At 39.2% G+C, this 24,298-nt stretch overlaps 4 long non-coding RNA genes across 5 annotated transcripts in view; 2 read left to right on the top strand and 2 right to left on the bottom strand.

Moving 5' to 3' along the window:
* LOC140530920 (uncharacterized) overlaps window positions 1-24,298 on the bottom strand; it is a 121,403-nt gene that overhangs the window by 61,656 nt on the left and 35,449 nt on the right. The window lies entirely within an intron of this gene.
* Window positions 1-24,298, top strand: part of LOC140530917 (uncharacterized) — a 1,083,438-nt gene that overhangs the window by 1,030,828 nt on the left and 28,312 nt on the right. The window lies entirely within an intron of this gene.
* Window positions 498-4,051, bottom strand: LOC140530924 (uncharacterized). The gene is made up of 2 exons (XR_011976173.1): window positions 2,076-4,051; window positions 498-719 (listed from the first exon to the last, which is right to left on the bottom strand). It is a non-coding gene; the product is annotated as an uncharacterized lncRNA (long non-coding RNA).
* Window positions 16,101-23,756, top strand: LOC140532721 (uncharacterized). Its single transcript, XR_011976644.1, has 2 exons — window positions 16,101-16,429; window positions 23,384-23,756. It is a non-coding gene; the product is annotated as an uncharacterized lncRNA (long non-coding RNA).

The following is a 24,298-nucleotide window of genomic DNA, read 5'->3' as shown; positions in this document are numbered from 1 at the left end:
TCTTAATATTCAGTACACAGTACTGAATTCCATTCAAGGTATTTTGAATATAATACACAGAATATCAAGGCATGTGCTAGCATGGTTTAGGAGATCTTCTCAGGCTCTTCACAGAATTCTTCTACACCTTCATCCACAAGGACAGATGCAGGACATGTTCTGTTGCTGTCATTGAAGTCCCGTCTGACTCTTCGTGATCCCATTTAGGGTTTTTTGGCAACGGTAATGGAGTGGTTTACCATTCCTTTTGTAAACTGCAATTATCTTTATGATAGACTTCTTACTCATGCTCACATATCTGATGAAATTATATTTCTTGTTACCTTTGGGTGCCCACTAGAAACTCTGCCAACTCCTTTATTTGCTTCTACAAAGAGAACCTGTCAGTTATCCTTCCCTTTAACTGCAACTTTTATTAAGTGTTCTGAAAAGGCCGGAAGAGAGAAAGAGAATTCCAGAATCCAGCACAATACTAAAAAAACAACAAAAAAAAAGGAAAAGCATTCACAAAATTTATTTTTAAAAGAAATAAAATTAATTAATTCATGTTTATAGACAAAAAGTCTTTGGCACCCTCTGCCCCTTTTACTCACTCTGACATCATCACAGCACACAGAAGAAGCAGATGGAGAACCCAGCAGGACTCAGGGAGACGTTTCACTTTTCTTTGATTCTTGGCTCACCAGGTCCAAAGAATTCATTGCCTAGTGGGTGACGTTCTGCTTAGAACAGATACAGTCTACCATTAAGAACATACTGAAAGCTATTCCAGCTTAGTAGAATCATCACAGACTATGAAAATCCACGGTTCTCTCCATACCTTGATGAGGCATTAAAATGAGACTTTTGTGGAAGACTCTACTTGCCACAGCATAAATGCAGCCCAATTATTATATTACTGTGGAATGTTCATTCATTCTTTGAAAAAGCATTTATTAAGTACCAGCTATGTTCTGGGAACTGGGGGATGGAAGGAGAAGGAACAGCATTTATTAAGTGCCTACTATGTGGCAGGCCAATGATGTAATTTACCATTTATCCATACCTCTTCACCTATTGAAACTTTTGTCCATCCCATACTATAAAATAGGGATTCTTAACCTGGGATTGGTGATCTTGGGATTTTTTAAAATATTTTGATAATTGTATTTCAATATAATGTACTTTCGTTGTAATTCTATGTATTTTATTTTACGAATTTAAAAGAAGACCATAGGTTTCAATAGGGTACCAGACAAAAGTCATGACAGCAACATCTAATGGTGACATTAAGGCAATGATAACTTTGTAGATAATACCCAATACCTCAAAAAGAAAATAGTTGAGATTTTCTTATCAACTATAAATATCACCAAATTTCATTATTTTAAAAGTAATACCTTAGTAATTTAATGATAACAATAGTAATAACTAATAATAAAATGGCACTTGACAGTTTAGAAAGTTGTGAACTGTAAATTCATGGAATTGGTCAAATATGAGGTAAAATGTCAAGGTGGAGTTTTAGTGTGAGTTTTTTTAAAAAAGCAATAATATCAATCTCTCCCTTGAAGACTTTATAGTTAATATGAATTTATATCTATGACCTGCTTCTCAAAGCATAATTTAAACTACCTATCCCCTTTCATTGCTTAGAACAACCAGGCACTGTAGCTGAAGTTCCCCAAATTTAAAGCATTAAAGTGAGATTGGTCTTTGAATTTTTAAATGATTTGCAGTAAAAATATCAGTTTGAGATTAAGTCAATAAAATTAATCATTCATGACCCTGAAGGCGGAAGGGGTGAGGGTAGGAGAGAGTGGGAGGAAATTGGAAAACACTATAAAATTTAAAGCTGCCAGGAGAGAAGGGACTGGGGGAATTACTGTTAATTCACCCTGGCCAAATTCAAATACAAGCTGTTCTTTGTAATTCAACTTGGGGTGTCGTTTTCTTGTCACTGTCTGCAAATGTAACCAAGAAATACGGTCAAATCAACTGGCATATGTGCAGATGCAGTTTGATATAAGGGAAAGAATACAGGACTGGAGAGGGTCAGTAAACCTAGGTTCAGTGTGAGAGCTAACACTTCTTACCTGTGTCACTGCACAAGTCATTTGTCCTTGCACCTTGGTTTCTCCGCCTGTAAAATGAAAATAATTATGCTGCACTGTTTCACTTTGTTGTGAGAAATGTGTTTTATAACCTTTAAAGTCCTATATGAACGTTATTATGCATGTCTCTTTTTATTTTATTTTATTTTATTTTGTAAGAGAGAGGTGTTGACCTGTGAGTTCATCTCCCAATACGGAACGGCAACTTAACAGCCATTCTAAGACAAAGTCTTAGAAAATTTCCTGAAGTATTTAATATTTTGTGATTTCCTCCCCTACCTATCTACAACTCTACTTGGTCTGAACTCCAGGGAACCTGATGCCCCTCCCAGGATTGGCTAATTATCATTCTGTTTGACTCAAATACTCAGCACCTTTCAACACCCTCAGCCTCCCTTCCCCTCTGATTGGAGAGAGGATGGGGCACTCAACCCCACCCAAAGCCCTTTATAAAGGACTGGACATGGACGTTGCACCTCACTCAGTCTTTCATCTTTACCTCTGCTGGGGGATACAAGAGCCTGGTGCCTTCCACCAAGCCCTAACCAATCCCCCCTCACCCCTCACTCCTGTCCTAAATTACAATGCCAGTGGATGATTTTTGTCTTGTCCTTCACAATCTGTGATCTAATCACTGTCTATGAGTATGATCAGCTCTAACCCACAGTCTTCCACAGGACACATCCTTCTGGTCCTCTTAAAGATGGAAACTTATGTAAAGAATGGGAGGTGTAAATGGGGAATGACAGAACATGCCCCTGCTGCTGCTGCTGCAGCTCTGCCCCCTCCCTCATATCCCCATCCCCACTGCAGTTGCTCTCCCCAAGGCTGACTTTCTGTAGCACTTATAGTCCAAGCTGTTACATTTCATTTGCTATGGTATTCCAGCTGGTGTTCTCCATCGCCAAAGTATGTATCATCTCTCCAATTTAAGTACTCACCAACATTTGTCCACTGAATAAATCCAATCTCTCCACAAACTCATATTAAAGCCCTACAACACTCCAGGAACTAGGACGGTAATAAAGAAACAAGGGCAGCACACAAAAAGTACAAAAACAGTCCCTATCCGCAGAGAGCTTATGTTTGTTCCTGCGTGATCAAATAAATACACAGTAGATGCAAGTTAAACTGTGGATGGGAGGCACTAGCTATGTGAGTAGCAGAAAGATGAGGAAAGAAAGGTCTCATGTGAGGAAAGGGGAGGAAAGAGAAGGGAAAAGAAGGGAATAAGCATTTATGCATTGCCTGCTGTATGCCAGGCACTGTGCTAAGTGCTTGATATCATTTCCTCTTCACAACAACCTTGCGAAGTAGGTACTGTTATTATCTTCATTTTACAGCTGAGGAAACTGAGGCAAGCAGGGTTAAGTGACTTACCCAAGGTCACTTAGTTACTAAGTGTCTGAGGCAAGGACCCAGAATGTCCTGTATGATGAAGAGGAAGTAGGTTACTTTGACGGGTGCTCAGAGAGTGTGAAAGGAAGTAACAATACAATAAGCCTGGAAAGAGAGAATGGAGCCAGATTTTAAAAGCTTTAAATGCCAAAAGGAGAAGCTTGTATTTTTTTTCCTATAAGCAAAAGAGAGAGCTTTTTGAGCAGCGAATGAATGAATAATAAATGCTCAATAAATATACCTGCTCTGACTCCATGACTCTAAAGACAGCACATACTTTTGCTCCCAGCTTAGTTCAACATCTCTTGCTCTGGAAAGTGTTTACCCTGTACCATGACATATAAGTGAGTCTTTCACAATCTTCTAAAAACCCTGCAAATTGATGTGAACTTCAACTGTGAGTGTTCCAGCCGCTGAGCCCACCTCAGTTGGCTCTAAGCTGTGACAGTGACAGCGACAGCAGCAGGTTTCCCTTCCCCACTGTCAGAGAGGACAGACCACATTCAACAAATATTTACTGAGCAATCACCATGGGCAAAGTGCTGAGCCAGGCTGCTGCTTAAGCCAGTCTATAATGGATAGCTAAGGCTGCTGCTGCTGCTGCTCATGGCCCTAAAAAAAATAGCTTTCTGTACTCTGAAGCTAAATGAACATGTTTGGAATGAAAGTTCATTCACTAAAAATATATTAATTAAATCAATCAATAATCCAAATGTACTTATTACGTGATTATGAGCTTCAGGCAGGAATATATTTTGATTTTCTTTGTATCCCCAAGATTTTTAGCACAGTGCCTGGCCCATAAAAGGTGCTTACTATTTATTGATTATTGATCACCTATTTTATATGAGCTAGGCACTATGTTAGGCTCTGCAGGTATAAAGATAAAAATGAAATAGACCCTGTCCTAAAGGTCCTTACATTCTCCAGCACCTACTATGCGCACAGTACCGTGCCAGGTGCTGTTGAGAAGACAAGTAAATTACCTGGCCCTTGATTTCAAGGTGCTTACTATATTGTTGGGGAAGGAAGATGTACACATGTAGAAAGATAAATGATAGGAAACACAGCAATATCGGGGATGCCAAAAGGCAGTACATGATGAGAAAATGAATGATATAAATACTATTTGGAGTCAAGAAAAGGAAAGATCAGTGTTTACAAGCTGAGGATGACTTCATGAAAAGCATTTCACAATTTAGAGGCAGCATGGGAGTTGGATTCCAGTTCTGACTCTGCTACTTAGCACCTGCCCCAGTGACCCTGGACAGGTCACTTTACTCCCTAGGCCTCGGTTTCATTTGTAAAGTGAGGAAACTGGATTAGATGACCTCTGCGTTCCCTTCCTGTTCTAAATCTATAATTCTATGAAAAGTGAAGTGTATGAGTGACAGCCAGGTGGCAAACAAATAGATGTGGAATCAAGAGGACCTGAGTTCAAATCAGGCCTCAGACACTTAGGAGCTGTGTGACCCTGGACAAGTCACTTAACCCCAATTGCCTCAAAAAAAAAAAAAAAAGGTATGAGCATAACACAGGTTTCTTTGGGCATGCCCAGTTCTCCTTACATGGAGACATCATTGAGGGGTCCTTGGAGTATTCCCAACATGGAGCCTACTGTTTCCCCTGCCACATGGGTAGAGGTAGCTTCCTTTAATTGGCTGCCTGTGTCTTTAAAACTAGTGAGATTGAGCTAGTCGATCCTTTTCACACCATTTTCTTTTGGCTTTACTCTTTTTCAACAAACTCTGATCTGATATCATAAAATGAACTCATGAGAGGGGAAAGATTTCCTTCCCTTGCCCCTCTCTTTCACTAGGGCTCTTAAAAAATAGGTCTAGGGGTGTTCGTTTCTATTCTGTATTGTTTGTCCTACTTAGTTTCAGGGGCCAGAGGGCATCTTCACAGAATTCAAGCCATGGAGACCTTGTAGCCAGGATTGCAGGAAGGAAGCACAGGCAGACTGGCAAGGAAGCCAGGGTGCCTAGGACTTAAGCCCAAGGGGGATTTTGAATTTGCAACTGGAACTGTGCTCTACAAAAAACAAGCTAAACTATGAACCTAATTATCTTTCCCTCCTCAGAGCCTGAGGTGGTGCCTCCCACACGTTGAAGGAGTAGGTTTGAGTATTTCAAATATATCTGCTGTTGTGTAAAAGCTAGTCTGACTGAATGAACTGGGGTACAGGTGATCCCTCCTACAACTGAGGGAACACTATCAATAGGGGCTGAAGCCAAAGACAGAACACTTATTTACCACCACCACCCCATATCACCTTAAGGGTAATGGAGAACCCTGGAGGTAATTATCTTAACTACTTGGCCTTCTAGGTATTGAGAACCATGGTAGTCAGTCTAGACTCTCTGGTCTAATTCTGGTATTCTCTCTCTTTTTCTTTCTCTCTCTCTCTCTCTCACATATATGTGTGTATGTATGTATATATATGTATATATGGAAGTATGGGCATATGGATGTATGTGTACACACACACACACACACATATACACACCCACAATCCAAACCATTCCTCAAAAAATAAGTGAGCAAATCAATATTTGAACAAAAAGGAGAATTGCAATGTATTCACAACCACATGAAGATTGCTCTACATAACTAATAATAAGAGAAATGCAAATTTGAAAAGTCCTGATCTTTCACCTCACACCCTGCCAATTGACAAAGATGACAAAAAATGGTAATAGTCACTGTCAGAGGGGTTGTGAGAAGATACACACATTAATGCATTATTGGTGGAGTTGTAAATCAGTACAAACTTTTTGGAAAGCAAAGAAATCATGAAAATTAAGTAGCCAAAATGTCCACAATCTTTGGCCCAGAGATTCTACTATTGGGCTTGTACCCCAAGCGTCCCATTGATAAAAAGAAAATCTATCTGTCTATCATGATGGTCAAATGACCTCTAATATCTCTTTAGCTTCTAAAGGTTTGTTCCTACAATTCTACTTTATAGGCTGATGGAAAAAGGAGTCACTCAAACAGAAAACAGACATTTATTTCTACTCTGTAACAGTATCGGTGACTTGATTTTAAAAATATAAAACTAGTTTTCAGTTCACATCTCATGGATAAGTAAGGTTTCTCTTTGAAAAGGCATTAAAATACCAATAGATAAATGGTCAAAGGACATCAACAGTCAGTTCTCAAAGAAAGAAAGTCAAGGTGTGAAAAACCCAATGAAAAAAATGGTTCAAATCATTAATATTTAGATAAACACAGATCAAAACAACTCTGAAATTCTATTCCACAAGTGACAGATTGGTAAAAATGACAAAAAGGTAAATGACCTTTTTTTTTGGAGAAGTTTCAGGGAAGCAAGCACATTAATATACTGTGGGTAGAGTTGTGAATTGAACCAGTCATACTGGAAAACAATTTGGAATGATAACCCTAAAGTCACTAAACTGTGCATACTTTTGAGCCACCTATACCACTGCTAGGCCCATATGCCAGAGAGATGAAAGAAAGATGTATGGGATTCATACATACAAAAAATATTTCTAGCAGTTCTGTCTGTAGTAAGAAAGAACCAGAAACTGGAAAGGGGATTTGAATTAAAACCTAAGTATTTTTGTGTACAGTCACTGAGGAGATTTGTTTTTCCTTGATTATTCATATCTATTATAAGAAATTTAGGGGTATCTTTCATTTTTATGGGGGTATAGGAGGGAGAGAAAATAAATTTCTGTCAGTTTTTTAAATAGAAGTGGGGGTACTACAGCTGTGGAATGGGGCGTGCATTTTTACATGAACTTACTGTATTATTAACTTTACTTATGTATTATTTTACTCTGTTACAAAGTGGGAGCTATCTGTAAATGTATGTAATATTAAAAATAAAATACATCAATAGAAGTATGTTATTGTTAAGTTGTTGTTCAGTCATATGTGATAGACATACAAGTATGTGTCTGTGTATATGCATATGTATATTTGCTGTTCAATTGTTTCATATATTCAGTCACATCCAAACCTTCATGACCCTATTTGGGGTTTTCTTGGCCAAGAAACTAGAATGGTTTGCTATTTCCTTCTCCAGCTCATTTTTACAGATGAGGAAACTGAGGCAAACAGGATTAAGTGACTTGCCCAGGGTCGCGCAGTGAGTAAGTGTCTGAGGCCAGATTTGAATTCTTGATGAGGAGTCTTCCTCAATCCAGACCCAGTGCTCTATCCACTGAACCATCTAGTGACTCCCATCAATAAAAGTACAAGCGGCCAAAAAAAGGAAATGGTTGAACAATTTTATTAATATAATGAAGTATTATTTCACTATAAGAAATGACAAAGGGAATAGTTTCAAAGAAAGATTTGCATAAACTGATGCAAAATCAAATAAACAGAACTGAGAATAGCAACGTACAAAGACCTAAGAACTCTGATCAATGCAATCCACAGTTCCAGAGGGCAAATGATGAAGCATGTTACCCGCCTCCTGTCAGAGAGATGATGAACTTAAGGCGAAGAATACATTTTTGGGCATGGTCAACATGGCAAAATGTTTTGCTTGGCTATGAATATTTCTTACAAGGTCTTCGATAAGAAGGAGAGGAAATAGGAAGAAGAGATAAGAAAGATACTAACAGGGTTGACCTCCAAAAAGGAAAGAAAAGTCATGGAAACATTGTTAAATGACGGAAGAGAGCTGAAGTGAGTTCAGAAGGAAGCACAGACAAGCAGAAAAGCTTGAAAATTATAGGTTGAATTTATCATATGCTTGAAAGGAAAATCAAGCTGTACATAGAGATTTACAGTTTCATTTACAATCCTCATTTTCTGTTCTACTTTGTATGTGGAGATATTAATTTTATTTGGTATTTAAGTTCAGAATTTTTAAAATTTAAAAATTAATCAAAAGAAAGGAAAAAGAAAATATTAATATTATTACTAATTTATGTTATTTTTTATATTTTAAAAAAATTATACACTGTATATGTTCTGTTTTTTAAAAAAGCAATTATAAAGTAAAGCCCATCTATCATTTTCAATTTTACTCTCTCTGAAATTTATCATTAGAAAGAAATCATCCAAACTTCCCACTAAGGAGTACCCAGATCTTGCTGAATTTTCCTATAAATTATATTGTTGTATATATTTTTCAAAGAAAATAATGATGATTGCTTTACAGAAAACCAAGGTAAAACCTTTCATACCACGCTTGGAAAGCTGGGGAGCTTGTGGTGGTTGCCACAGTTATTTGCAGAGCCCACAATATCATTTAAATACATTAGAAGCATTCCCTCCTTGAGGACCATGTACCCTCTTAAGTGCCTCATACCAACACCACTTGGCTACCTTGCTGTCCTGTATTCTCCACTCCCAAAGGATTTGGGCATAGTTTCATGCTACTAAACTGGTAGAGTCCCAAAAACCTAATGATCAGTAACCAATCAGTCAATGAATAATCATTTTTTAAGAGCCTACTATATGCCATGTGACATAGTGGATAGAGAGCCTTGCCTGGAGTCAGAAAGACTCATCTTCCTGAGTTCAAATCCAGTCTCAGACACTTACTACCTGTGTGACCCTGGACAAGTCACTCAACCCTGTTTGCCTCAGTTTCCTCATCTCTAAAATGATCTGGAAAAGGAAATGGCAAACCACTCCAATATTTTGCACAAAAAAAAAAAACTTCAAATGGGGTCACAAAAAATTGGATGCTATTAAACAATAAACAATGTTCTAGGTACTGTGCTAAGTCCTGAGGATACAAAGAAAACGAAAAGGCAGTCATGCTCTCAAGGATCTTACAGCCTTTGGAGGGAGACAACATGCACACAACTGTGTACCCATAAGATGTATAAGGAGAAACTGGAGATAATCAACAGAAGGAAGACCCTGGCATTAAGGATGATGGAAAAGACTTCTTGTAGAAGTAGAATTTTATCTGGGAAGTGAATGGAACCCAAAGAGCTAAGAGGCTAAGATGACGAGAAAGTTTAAGGCATGGGGACAGCAAGTGAAAATAGGAGATGAAGTGTCATGTTCAAGAAACAGCAAGGAGGCAGAGTGTGTGAAGGGAGGGGTGGGGATGTAAAGTGTAAGAAGCTTAGAAAGGTAGGAAGGGACTAGTTTGAGTGGACTTTATAAGCCAAGCAGGGGATTTTATATTTGATCCTAGAGGCAATAGGGAGCCACTGAAGTTTAGTGAATTAGATCTTCCCTACCAACCACCCTGCATTAAAATCCTATCACTATGCCTTACTGCAGCATAGAGTTGACACAGATCTCAAAGGCTATATCAGCAGAGCATAAGCTATGATGAGTCCTACCAAGAGGGAAAGAATTGAAGAATGAGCCCAGGAACACATTATGTGTTTGTTTTCCAAGGACCAGCCTAGCTAAGTTTTCCTTGCAAATGTTCCCTCTCCCACACATGTCCCTCATCTACACATTTTCCCTCTCCTACCATTAATTGGTAAATAAAGTTTTCTCTCTATTTCCCATGTTTACATGATAGTCTCTATATCCTAGTTGCAGATACAATTATTGGAGCAAACTTTAAGGGGCTTTAAATGGCACATAAATGTGAAGATGTATTTGTCAATTCAGGAATTTGCCAGTTTATGAATCTTCAAAAATGTGTGCACTAGTGTGTGTGTGAGGACCAGAGGGGTGGGGGAGGAAAAATTTTCCTTGTCAGTTACCTAGCCTCCTGTTTAATTTAAATGCCTTTTTTAAGGATGTGTCCTCTAGTTTGTTCTAGTAAAAAGAAATAACAGTGGGGGCTCACAAATCATGGCTTTGAATAACTTAAACTGACTCAAATGTGCCTTGAACTTGCTTTCAAAAGTCCTCAACTGAAGTGGTCATGCTTCACACTTTAGGCTCATAAGATTCAAAGATGGAAAGTATTTTAGACTTCATTGAGCTCAATTCCCACATTTTGCAGAGGAAGAAACCAAGGGCCTAGAGAAATGAAGTGATTTACCCAAGGTCACACAACCAGGAAGTAGCAGAGCCAAGATTTGAAACTCGGGTCCTCTAACTCCAAAGACAGCACTCTTTCCATACCACCCCACTGACTTTAACATTATTTCAAACAAGGATAAGGACTCATTCAGAAAGCAGATAATCAGAACTTATAATGGTGTTCTCAGAATGGACAGAAACTTAACATTCAGGTACCTACTATATAGTGAGCTGAAGTACAAGTGAGGAGGACAGAAGAAACATTTTAAGGATCTACTGAACCATAGCCTCAAGTCATTTGGCATAGCTGTGGATGGTTGGCAAACCAAATGCAACCCACAAACCAACCTGGCACACAGCTATGGAGAATAGAATTGTTCTCTTTGAGAAAAGATTTAGGCAAAAAAATTAAAGTCAGAATTTGGAAATAGTGACAGGCTCTTTAAATTGTGGCCAGTTCCATCTTAGAAAAGGAAGGATTCAGGCACGAAGAATTGGTTGAGTGTTTGGTTCAGCTTACCCAAACCTAAACTGGTGAGCAGAGTTTCCTTTCTATCTGCCATGTCCACAAGACAGTCTCCAGATCTTGGCATCAGATATGACTATTAGAGTAACTTCCCAGGGGGTTTAAGTGAGACATGAATGGGAAAACATAATTGCCAGTGGTGATGGATGATGCCCTGAATGGAGGATAAATGCAAAGAGGCTCTCTATAGATGTTGAGGTCTTTCATATGTTATTCATTGTGCATGGCACACGTCTACAGCAAGACAAATTGTAGTCAGATTTAACTCAGAGAAGGAAGAATTCAGAGACATGGAAAATTGTCTAAGTATTTGAATCAGGTCATACCAGGCTGAACTGGTGAGTTGAAATTCCTTTCCATTTGGGTTGAAGGATCTCATAGAATTCTTTAAAGAATGCTTTCCCTTTCTCATCCTCTGTAACAGATGTTAGTACATAAACTGCCAACATCCTCACGGTAGGCTTTATTCACAACAAACTCAGGAAATATATGTTATTATTAACCTCATTTTACAGATGAGAAGACTGAGCCTAAGATAGGTTAAGCAATTTGCCCAAGGCCATACAACTGATATGTGTCTGAGGCAAGCTTTGAACTCAGGTCTTCATGACTCCAGGTCTAGCACTGTGCAGTATGCCACCACCTGGCTGCATCCTTTTTTTATATTATGGACCCTTTTGGTAGACTGGTGAAGTCTATGGACTCCTAAGAATATTGTTTGTAAATGTATAGAAAAAATACATAGACTGCAAAGAAAACCAAAGGCTAGTGAAAATAAAGAGGTAACTATTCCCCCTCCAGACTGAAATCCATGACTAAGAACAGCTGCTCCTGGAAAACATCATCCTGTTGACTGTTGGACTCTAATCTCACATTTAGAGTACTAACAGTCAAACGGATATGTATAGCTATTTTTTAAAGTGTTCATTGGACATTAAATGTATGGCACAATGAATGGATAGACAGCTAGCCTGGAAGACACATAGTGCCTGGTCAATAAGCTCTCTGTGCTCTAGGCTGTTCTTTATCTAAGTACAACTACAAGTTGAGGAATAGATACCCCACATGGATAGAGGGAGTTTACTCACTTGGGAATTCCCTATACCATCAAATCTAGTCCCTGCCCCAATTTTTAAATATAGTAGGTGCTAAATAAATGCTTAGTGAATGAATCAGAATCACCTTCAGTAGTTTCATCCTCTCAACTAAAAAAATAACTGTTATCTTAAGACAAGACAGTCATTGAAAAGTTCTTTGAAAATAGTCAATAATACAATAACACATTATTATGCTCCTTTTTAAAGTACACAAGCTTCTCTGTCAGGAATCTTACACTTCTAGATAAAAATTTGATCTTGTTTTTAATTTCTTAAAGAGCACTATACCCATTTTGTGATGGACCAAATTTTTTAAAACGTGATTTTTTTAAAAAATTAGGGACTTATATTAAGAAAGAGTAAATATTTTTTAAAACTTTGAGCACTAATTAAATCAGATAGAAAAAAATGTGCTTATCCTTAAATAACATTATATTTTCCCTCATAAGGAAAAATATCTGTGAATAACCAAAGATGGAGGAGGGTAATAAAGAAATGGTTTTTCATTAGTTCTAAAAGTTGTGATCTCACAGCTACATTTCTATATAGCAATCATTCTTCAAGACTAGAATCCATTTAGGAGGATTGTTTCACACAAACAAGATACAAATGTATATTGACTGTCCATATTTTCATTTCATTCCCAAAAGGTAGGGATGACCCAAATCCAAGGGTGTATGTTTCAATGGATCCATTTGATCTCATGGTATTCACTCCATGTGTACTGATCACAAAGCATCTATACTTGTGCATCATGTATCATTTCATCCATACCCTCCTACAAATACTACATAGTGGAGTATCTTTCAACATGCTCAAAGTACAATTCCATGGGTACTAGGGCAGCATTTGAATTGTGCATCTGTTATCGTTTCAGCCTACCTTGATTCAAATCATCAAACATTTTTGTGTGCCTATTATTTACAAAGTTTTATCCTTCTCTGCTAGGGATACCAAGACAAACACAAAATAGCTCCTTCCCTCAAAGACATTACATTACCTCCTTTTCTGACCCATCGAAAAATTCAGATTATATTTGTTACCAAGCAATTCTTCCCATTGCTCATTTCACTGTCAACTCACTACAATTTTGAGCAGAGAATTTTGCTTTTCTGTGCCTCAGTTTCCCACCTATAAATGAGAATGATACTTGTCAATTCTCTTTTAGGATGTTTAAAGGATAAATAAAGTACTGTGATGTCTAACAAAATGAAAGTCTAGGAAAGAAATCACTAGGTCTGAGTCCAACATGTTGCTAATTATCCCCAGCTTTTTATCTAATATAATCTTGGTGAAAGACATACTTTACATGTAAATATTTAAAAGTATCATTTTCATCATTATAATTAATAAATATTTATTGAGTGCCTGCAGGGTGTATGGCAGTACACTGAGCACAGATCTTACATCAAATAGGATAAGATTCACACTGCAAAGAAACAGAAAGACCTGGAGCAAAGCACAGAAGCTAGAAATAAGACAGTTCAACCTAGAGAAGAAAAATCCAAAGATAGAATTAGTGACAACTAAATTGCTGAGTTGAATTACTTTTTTTTAAATGAACCATCAATTTATTAAAATTTCTCTACATTAAATTATCAATTAAATTGAGTTGCACATATTTGTAGGTTTTGTTTTTCTTTGTTATTTTTCAACAATGAGCAATATTAAACATCACTGCAACTAATTAAGCATGATATGGTGGATAGAAAACTGGCTGTAAACCTGGGTTCAAGTCCTATCTCTGACACATACTGGTTTTGTGACCCTGGTCAAGTCTTCTAAACCTCTCAATAGCCTAAGCAATTAAATAAGGTGCAACCTGCACTGGTGGAGGGAGTTAACTCACCTGGAATCACAGACCCAGGCACCATCACTAAATAAACTTGCTTTGTGGTTTTATATTTACATAAATAGATCTCAGAACATAAAATGACATAACTTTTCAGCTTCTCTCTCTAAGTCTCCCTCAGTATTCTTTATTTGCACATTCATTCCAATTCACTTTTCCTCTCATATGGTCTGGGTGAGGGTGTACTCTGCCTTTCTGGTAACTAAATTACTTTTTCCAATTGCCATTCCTTCACATTTTTGCCTTCAGACTTGTTATATTCAGGAATACAATTCCAATGCCCATTGATTGGCCCACAGGTTCAGAAATGGCTAACATCTTCCAACACATTCCTTTCTAGAATTTTGTGGATCAAAATCAGCTGTTCTCCATAGCCCATAAGCCTCCTGCCCAAGGGACCTTCCATATTAATAAAATTTCAATATCCTTTAGGTCTCCTCTATCTGCCCACTAAGGATTTTCTGTTTGGAATTCTGGACTTGGCTTCCCACATTGAGAATTCTTATACCCCATCTGTAGAGATTCAGTCAAGACAGGAAATAGCATGTTGCAGGGGAATTAAGCCAAGCCCTCAGTGTCAGGGGCTCTAAACCTCACTCTTCATTTGATGCATTTTATGACCCTGTGAAAGTTGCTTTACCCATGGAAATCTTTTTCTCATCCAATAAATGGAAGAACTAACGCTAACTGCTTTGATCATGAGGCTATTGCAAAGGAGAGGAAAATGATCATTGTAAAGGACTTAGCAAAATACAAAGGACTATAGAAATATTTCATAATAAGGGGATTGTCTTTATGACTAACCATAACAACATGCTATGAGAGACCTTGTGGATTTGGAGTTAGAGGTTCAAATCCTGACCCTGGTACGTACTAGCTAAATAGTGCCTTCATTTCCCACTGCTGGACATTTCTCTATCATGTCCCCAGGAACCCTTTCATCCTGCAACATCACATCAGACCTGGAACTCATGCCTTGTCAGGATCCTCTGTGTCTGAGATCCTTTTTGATTGGAGGGCAGAATGGAGATAACAACACACACACACACACACACACACACACACACACTGCCTTCCTCCCCTCCCTTTTCAGCTTCCTTTTGCATGTTTTCTTCCCCCTTAAGATTATAAACTCTTTGAGGGTAGGGACAATCTTTTGCCTTTCTTTACGTCAGCAGTAAATGTTTATTGACTCTGATCTTAGGCATATCCCTTTCCCTTTCCATACCGTGGTTGTTCACCTGTAAAATGGGAAAAGTGAATCAAACTAGGTAAGTTTAAGTGACCCTAAGTACCGAGTCTCTGGGAAATGGTTCCCATTTGGAAACAGAAAGCTCCTTACCAGGAGGGATTGTTTCAATTTTTGTATTTTCACTCCCAAGGCCTGGTATACAGTAAACATTTAATAAATGCATGTCGGTTGACTGAGGAAAGAGGAAATAGAAGGGAGGACAGGGATAAAAGTTCTAATCCCAGACCCCAATCCCTAGGAAAAAGAAGCAGAGGAGGGACCCTGGGAGTCCTGGAAGGGGTTCAAACTCGTTCCCACCACTACCCCAGGTCCAGCCAATAGTGCCAGACTCATAGCTAACAGGAGGCTGAGGAGAACAGCTTAGGGTCTTTTTATCCTGCCCTGGGTCAAAGTAGTAATCCAGGCTCCAATGGGCTGGGTACCGTAAGGAGTTGTATCATGGCTAAGGTCACGGTCACGATGTCTAAGCGGCCGCAATGACTTGCAACTCTTTCTCCCCTCACCACTGGTCACAGCCCGGGTGGAGGCCCCTGCACACAGCCACAAACTCCTGCGGAGCTGAGAGTCCAAAGGAGAAGTTAGCAAGGAATTTAGGAAGGAACCAAAATGGAGTGCAGCCCTCGCCGATGCAGCCAGGGTAGCCGTCCTGTCCTCAGCAGCTCCGGCCGCTTTTCTAGGCCGGGGGAATGCATCAAGGTCCAGTAGAGCAGGTGCCAGCAGATGGCAGCAGGAGACCACGGGAGGATGCAGCAGCATGCCCACGCCTGCCTTGTCTCTACCTGTGGTCACGCAGCGTGCGCCGGGAGGACCACCTGCCTCATCTCCATCGCGCTGCTGCTCATTCGCAGCGGCAACCAGCAGTCGTGACGACAATAATGACGACATGAACCACAGCCGGCATGTACCGAGCGCTGAAAGCCTCTCAAAGAGCTTTACATCCATCCTTAATTCTGCGTTTCTTGGTTTATTCAACGGCTGCTGCCCCCACAATTGTTCTACACCAGAGATGGGGGGGTGGGGGGCGGGAGGCAGAGAGCGAGAGATTGCTCCACCCATGATTGTTCCACACACGCATACACTCCCAGGGTTGTAGAAGCTAGCTCAGGTGGTAAAGATATCGATTTGAAGGCTTTCATTATTATTTTGTTGGCAATCAACCGTCCAAAAAATGCCATTTTGTGCGCGCATCAAACTTGGAGGTTAACACTGGAGACCGCGTGTGATCTGAGCCCACGGGCGGTGCACCTTACAGTTTAGCAAAATCAGCTCGATAAACAATAGGTAAGCAACTCGTAGATCGAATTTCGTTAGCAGAGACCAACTGGTCAGTCCTGCATTCTTTCACCCTATGAGGGTTTGAGGTTGGAGTACTGTTTGTGTCTTGGTAGACATTTCCTGATTCCAGGAATTAATTGTTTCTGAGGCATAATATTTTGAAAAGATTATGCGTTTGTTTTTAATATGTTTGTGGGTTAGAATGTTTAACTAAAAAATAATAATAATTTGGAAGAAGTCAAAGGAAGCAAGCCTCAGGGTAGCGATCTCGTGAAGCTTCCGCCTACATTCATTGTGCGGGCTGCTACTATCTCCAACAAAAGGCTTCTCTGGCTTTGGGACTGCCACTGGCTGGTGTCTGGTCTGCCTCACTGTGCTGCATTCAAATCTGCTGGAGAAAAGAGTTCAGAACAGCCATCTCCTCTTTGTTGTGGAAAAAAATGAAACTGATTAGAAAGACAGTACTACCGAGACGTTAAAAATGTGATTGACACTTAGATTGCAGATCAAGCTGTCCTTAAAAGAAAATGAGGGGGGAATGGAGAGAGGGTGGTTAGAGACAGCACTGGGAATGATGTCCAGGGCTGGATTAGTTCAATCAGGCATTAAACACTTATTAAATGCCAGACACCCTGTTAAACGGCAGGGATTAATTGCCAGTAAAGAATCATTATCCCTCTGATCTTTCCAGATATGAGAGTCTTAAAAAGGATTTTTAAAAAATCTTTTTGTAAAAATCAATAAATAAAATTCCTTCAGTTACTTTAAAAAAAAAAATCTTTTCATCATCTTGATTTCCAAGTCACTTTCATCTCACCATTTCACAAAATCCCAAGATCCCAGAAAGTCCTCCCGAACCCCAAGAGCCATCCTTTGTGACAAAGAAGGACAATGTAAATAACCAAATGTATCAACTAAGTCTGATGGCAATATTCCAAACCCACAGTCCCCCTTTTCCATAAAGGGGAAGAGGTCCATTTCCTCCTCTCCTCTCTGGGGACAAACTTAATCATTATAATTAAACAGCATTCAGTTTCAATTTTATTGTTGTTGTTGTTGTTTCTATTTATATCACCATAGTCATTGTGTACTTTGTTTTCTGGTTCTTCATTTTGTATCAGTTCATTTATGTGTGACACCCTCTCTCAGCTGCTTCATCCAATTTGCACTCAGTGGAACTGGGTTCCCAGAGGGCAGCTACTAGCTCAGGTTCTAGACTAGGGTACTCTTCAGAAGATTGCCTCTTCTATTATCGCCACTCTCTCACTTATCATTTGTCTTTAACATAATTGGTCTGTAATATAATAATATTCTAGGGTGAGAACAAGCAGAGCCTCCATGATGTACTTATGGAAGGATATAGACAACAGTCACAAAAGATAAGAAGACATGGGTAGATTACAATCTGTAATACTCCGTATGAATTTTTGGGGGAGATACTCAAAATTTGCGCATCCCACATTTTACTTTGTGCTGTCTCAATTCTGCTTTGCTCATATAACACAGCACCGTTTCTGATGTGGGCACATCATGCTGAGCGGTCCTGTGCCAGTGTCTCCCATTTGGCACAGTCAAATCCAAAGTTCTTGAGAGAGACCTTGAGAGTGTCCTTGTATCGCTTCTTCTGACCACCATGTGATCGCCTGCCCCATGTGAATTCTCCATAAAATAGTATTTCTGGAAAGCGTGTATTTTGCATTCGAACAACATGGCCAGCCCATCAGAGTTGCACTCTCTGAAGCATAGTTTGAATGCTTGGCAGTTCACCTGAGCAAGGACTTCAGTGTCTGGTACCTTATCCTGCCAGGTGATCCTCAGAATCTTCCTAAGACAGTTCAAATGGAAGCGATTTGGTTTCTTGGCATGGCGCTGGTAAACCATCCATGTTTCACAGGCATACAACAATGAGGTCAGCACAACAGCTCTGTAGACCTTCAGTTTGGTAGTCAGTCTAATACCTCTTCTCTCCCAAACTTTTCTTCAGTCTCCCAAACACTGAGTTAGCTCTGGCAACGCATGCATCAACTTCATTGTCAATGTGTCCATCCCTGGAAAGTACACTACTAAGGTAAGTGAACTTATCCACAGCATTCAAAACTTCTCCATTTGTTGTAATCAATGGTTTCAAGTATGGATGGTGTGCTGGTGGCTGATGGAGCACCTGTGTTTTCTTGGTGTTAATTGTTAGGCCAAAATGAGCACAGGCAGCAGAGAACTGATCCATACTTTGTTGCATCTCAGCTTCAGAGGCTGCATTGAGTGCACAATCATCTGCAAACAGAAAATCATGCACCAACACTCCCTCCACTTTGGTCTTGGCTTATAGCCTTTTCAAACTGAAGAACTTACCATCACTATGGTGGTTGACCTTGATGTCGTGTTCATCCTCAGTGAAAGCATTTGACAACATGGCTGAAAACATCATGCTAAAAAGCATGGGAGCAAGCACACAGCCCTGTTTCACTCCACTGGTGACTGGGAAGGCACAAGAGCTTTGTCCACTATCCAAAACCCAGGCAACCATGCCAACATGAAATTGATGCGCAATACTGATGAACTTCTCTAGGCAACCAAATTTTGACATAATTTTCCATAAGCCCTCAAGACTAACAATGTCACACGTTGTGTACAGACCTCTGTTCTGCTCCTGACATTTATCATGGAGTTGTCGGGCAGCAAACACCATATCGACTGTTCCTTGGCCCTTTCTGAAGCCACACTGGTTCTCAGATAGATGACCATCTTCCAGGTGAAGGATCAGTCTATTAAGGAGGACTCTTGCAAGAATCTTGCCAGCAATGACGAAGAGAGAGACCCCCCTGTGATTGTCGCAGGAATATCTATTCCCTTTACCTTTATAGAGACAGACAATGGAGGCATCCTTGAACTCCTGGGGGATAACTTCCTCTTGCCATATAACCTGGAAAATCTCAGTCAGTTTTTGTACGATCTTGTAGACCTTGTAGATCTCAGCTGGAATAGAACGAGCACCAGGTGCTTTGTCACATGAAAGGAGCCTAATGGCCCTCAAAACCTCTTCTTCAGTTGGAAGTTCAGCTAAGGAGGGATTGACTTCAACCTGAGGTAAACAGTCAATGGCCTCAGCATTGATCGATGATAGTCTGTTGAGAATACAATGGAAGTGTTCAGCCCATCTCTCTAGGATCATGTCCTTATCACTAATCAATGTGGCTCCATCAGCACTGAGTAATTATTGGAAATACAAATACAAACAGAAATAAAAAGAGTCTTTGCCTTCAAGGAGCTTTGCTGATGGGAGGAAGAAACACAGAAAAAAGAACTGAACAGGGGTGGGAGGAAGGACAGGGATGAAGGTATCCAGGGTCAGAAGCATCGCTAGGCACAGAATGAAGAATGACTAGTCTGACTTCTTCAAAATGGACATTCTCGGAGGAAGTCACCAAAGAGAGAAAGGGGCTGGCATGGCAGATGGATATGGCAGGGTGACGAGGTCTATCCAGTAATCTCTGTAATTATATTGATTGAAGACAGAGGCCCCAGAAGAGAAAGATAGATTTGGGAAGTCCAACAAGAGAACAATGTATACAGTCATCACCATTCAAATGAACACATCACCAAATGGCAGCCAAACTCAAATTAATTTCTATGGTCCTAAAAAACTGGATGAAACATTCGCCTCCTTTCTGTTGACACGTCAAAGATACAGTGGAAAGAGCACTGGTTCAGTCAGAGAATCGAGCTTCTGATGCTCCCTGTCTTTGTGACTTTGAGCCTCGAGCCTCAGTTTCCTCATCTATAAATAAGGGCTTTGGCGAGGATGACCTTTGAGTTCCCTTCCAGTTCTCAATCTATGGTCCTTATGTTGTTGGTTTACTTACTTGTTTTTCTGCAGTCGTTAATTAAGGTAACCCAAGGGAAAGTTGCATGTGGTGGGGTTGGGGGTGGGGGGGTATGTTGGGAAATGATTGTAATGTAAAAAAACTTTTACAATAAAACCTTTCAAAATGTTTTATTTAATTTTAATTTATGAAATAAAACAAGCAAAATGTAGCGAATGGAAAAAAAAGATAATGAAGTTGCAAATCTAGTAAGTTCAACTTACTGTTCCCTTTAAATATATAACAAAGTATCTTTTTTCCTTTCTCCGCCCCACCCCCCAGCCCTAGAGAAGTTTACCATGAGACACAAATATGTATATATATGTATATATGTAAAATCATTCTATACATACTTCTATTCATCAGTTCTTTCTCTGGATGCAGACAGCCTCTTCCTTCATCTGTCCCTTGTAGTTCACTTGGGTATTTATAATAATCAAAATGACTGATTCCCTCAAAGCTGTTCTTAAAACAATGTTGCTGTTACTGTATACAGTGTTTTCTTGGTTCTGCCCATTTCACTCTTCATTATTTCATGCAAGTCTGTCCATTGTTTTTCTAAGATCAACAAGCTCATCTTTATAGCACAGTAGTATTCCACCACAATCATAAACCACAACTTGTTCAGCTATTCCCCAATTGATGGGAATTCCCTCAGTTTCCAGTTCCTTGCCGCCACAAAGACAGCTGCTATAAATATTTCAGAACATACAGGTTCTTTTCATCTTTGGAATGATCATCCAATCATCTTTGGAAATAAACCTAGTAGTGGTATTGCTGGGTCAAAGTGTACAGGCAGTTTCAGAATTCCTTAGGCATAATTCCAGATTGTTTTCCAAAATGGTTGGATCAGTTCACAATTCCACCAGTAGGGTACTAGCGTACCAATATCCCCTGTGTTCCAGCCAAATAGGTCTGTTAGCTATTCCAGAAACTCAATATTCCATCTCCGGTCTCTGACTCTGCACAGGATATTCATCGTGCCTAAAATACATACCCTTCTCACTTCTGACTCCTGGAATCACTAACTTTCTTCTAGGCTTAGCCCAAGGGCCACCTCTTAGCCAAAGCTAATCCTGAACTCTTCAATTACTGATTCTCTTCCCTTACCCCCTCCTAAGTCTATTTTTATTTACTCTTTAAAATATTGTATATGATTGATATATATGTATATACATATATATCTTACGTATTTATTGATTTGTATATATGTTGTTTCCAATAGAATGTAGGTTCTAAAAAATGTACATTCAATCATCAGAAGGACTTAGTGTTTAATGAGCATTCTGTTTTCAGGTCCCAAAGAGCTCCATTCTCCTAATACCAGTTTTTGCTTTTTTGCCTGGAGCCAATGGTCTGTGCTGTTTTGTCCCTCACTGAAGTGGGAAGATTCCACTAGAGGGACAGAAAGGAGGTAACCCTCCTCAAACAGTCCAACGTGACCCCAGGTATCTGTCCCAGGTCCCCATCCCAGTCCCCCAGAGTAGGTGGGCCTGTCAACTTAGAGAGGTGATTTCTAGACTACCCTGGCCATGAAACACTAGCTCTGAAATCAGAGGACTTAGTTTCAAATCCTATTTCTGGCACTTATAACCTGTGTGACCTTGGAAGAGATACAACTTCCCTAGGCCTCAGTGTAGTCATATGAAAAAATGCTCTAAATTACTACTGATTAAAGAAATGTAAGTTAAAACAACTCTTAGGCATCATCTCACACCTATCAGATTGGCTAAAATGATAGAAGGTAAAAATGACAAATGTTGAAGGGGATATGGAAAAATTGAGACAATAATATCCTACTGGTGAAACTGTGAACTGATCCAACTATTCTGGAGAGCAATTTGGAATTATGCTCAAGAGTTATAAAACTGTATGCCTTTTGACCCAACAATACCACTATTAGGTCTGTTTCCCAAGGAGATCAGGGGAAAAAGAAAAGAACTACATGTTCTAAAATATTTATAGCAGCAAAGAACTGGAAATTAAGAAGATGCCCATCAATGGGGAATGGCTACACAGGTTTCAATATATAATTGCTATGGAATGTAACTGTGCTGTAAGAAATGATGAGCTCAATGCTCTTGAGAAAACATGAACAGACTTGGATGAAATAATGAAGAGTGAAATAAGCAGAACCAAGAGAACATTGTATACAGTAACAGCAATATTGTTCAAAGAGTAAATTGGAATGATTGAGCTATTCTGAGTATTATAAATATTCAAATCAACTACAAAGAACCTATGAAGGAAGATGGTATCCACTTCCAGAGAAAAAAACTGATAAAAAGAAATATGTGTGGCATGATTTTACATATATATCATACATGTGTATATATATTATATATTACATGTAACATATATATACATATCTGTGTTATATGGAGGCATTCTTTAGTGCATGGTGAGGAAGGAGGGAAACAGTTCAGAATTTAAAATGTAACAAAAAAATTAAATTGAATTGAAAAAAGGAGAGGCAAACAAAAATAGTTATTTGTTCAAAGCTGTTCATAGTAGCAAAGTATGTCATTGTAAAAAGCTAAATCCTAAATGGCCAATGATAGGTGAGAAAATTCATGTAATGAGAAGCAGGACATTAAAGTAGTGGACCATTGACCTCAAAACCAAGAAAACCAAGATTCAGATGTAATCCTGGATAACTCACAACCTCTCAGTTCCTTAAATAATGCTCTAAGAGCAAGTTTCAGAGTAGATGCTAATTTTTATTGGTAGAGAAAGTTCCTCAACAGAGATTCCTGTGCAGACTAATGAGAGGTGAGATAAAAGCAAATATGAATGTGATGGAATGCTATAATGCACAGTTAAGACAGTTAAACATAAAGAATGCAGACATCTAAAAAGAATTCTGTGAAATAATGTAAACTGAAAAGAAGAGAGTGCAACAGGACACAATAACTATGCTCAGATGAGTAAAAAAAAGAATGAGAATGAATAGACAAAGAATCCTAATGGGAACTTGGAGAGACAAAAAACTGTTGAACTTTATACACTGAAATTAATTGAAATGTAAAGATTGACTAAGCAACCGTAAACTGGTTGAATTGATGTGAATTTTTAATAAAATACTTATATTTTTTTAAAGGGAGGAAAGGCAAGTTTGGAGTAAACACCAATTCAGAGAAAATACACAAAGAAATCCACAGAAAGCAGGGCAGAGATTAACAAAAGGATGCAAGTTCCAAAGCCTCTCTGAAGTCAGTACCAGAACGTTCATCAGGATGGGGGTTAACAGCTCATGCTTGGATAATCTTCAGCCTATGCCGGCTTTGAACTCTACCTGTCTATGCCTTCTAATTCCCACTGCAGCCTTGACAGAGATACTCACACTTCAGGGTTTTATTTGCACTTGTTTATGTTCCTAAAAAACAATCCTCTGCTCATACGTTTAAAGGGACATTGTCAGCCATCCAGAGTGTATAGAGAAGTCTATTAAAAAGTCTATTAAAAATTAAAAATTTTCTCCTGCCCCTTTTTTCTATCCTAAGGCTGGTTTATTGACCTCTCTCTGCTCTTTCTCTCCCTCTGTATCAGTCTCTCTCAAACAGTCTCTCTGTTGGCTTTGAACAACAAATGAGTTGTCCTTGATCACTGTTGTTACCCAGTAGCTGGAGGGAATAAATGAATGCCCCACCATCTCTTCCTCACCATCTCTTTTCTTTCCCCTCATGGGATAATGCACACCCCATGGTCTGTCTTTGTCCTTTCTCTCTCACAACTCGTAGTTCAGTTATTTTTAACTCAAGTAAAATATTTCTCCTAAATCCCTCTCTCTGTTCTTTGCATATGGTGTTTAATAAATGTTTGTTGAACTGAATCAAACATAATCCAGATGGGTTAGAACATAAAATGTTTATAGAAAAATACTGTGAAATAAGGCTGGAAAGGTAATTTGGCACCCCCTTGCAGGAGACCTTGAGTGCTATACCAAGGAATATGTATTTTTATCCTATAGGGAAAAGGGAGGCACTTGTGGTTTTTAAGTAAAGAGTGATGATCA

Source organism: Notamacropus eugenii, chromosome 3 (assembly GCF_028372415.1).
Source record: "Notamacropus eugenii isolate mMacEug1 chromosome 3, mMacEug1.pri_v2, whole genome shotgun sequence".
Lineage (NCBI taxonomy): Eukaryota > Metazoa > Chordata > Mammalia > Diprotodontia > Macropodidae > Notamacropus > Notamacropus eugenii.
This window is presented reverse-complemented; position numbering and strand designations above follow the sequence as displayed.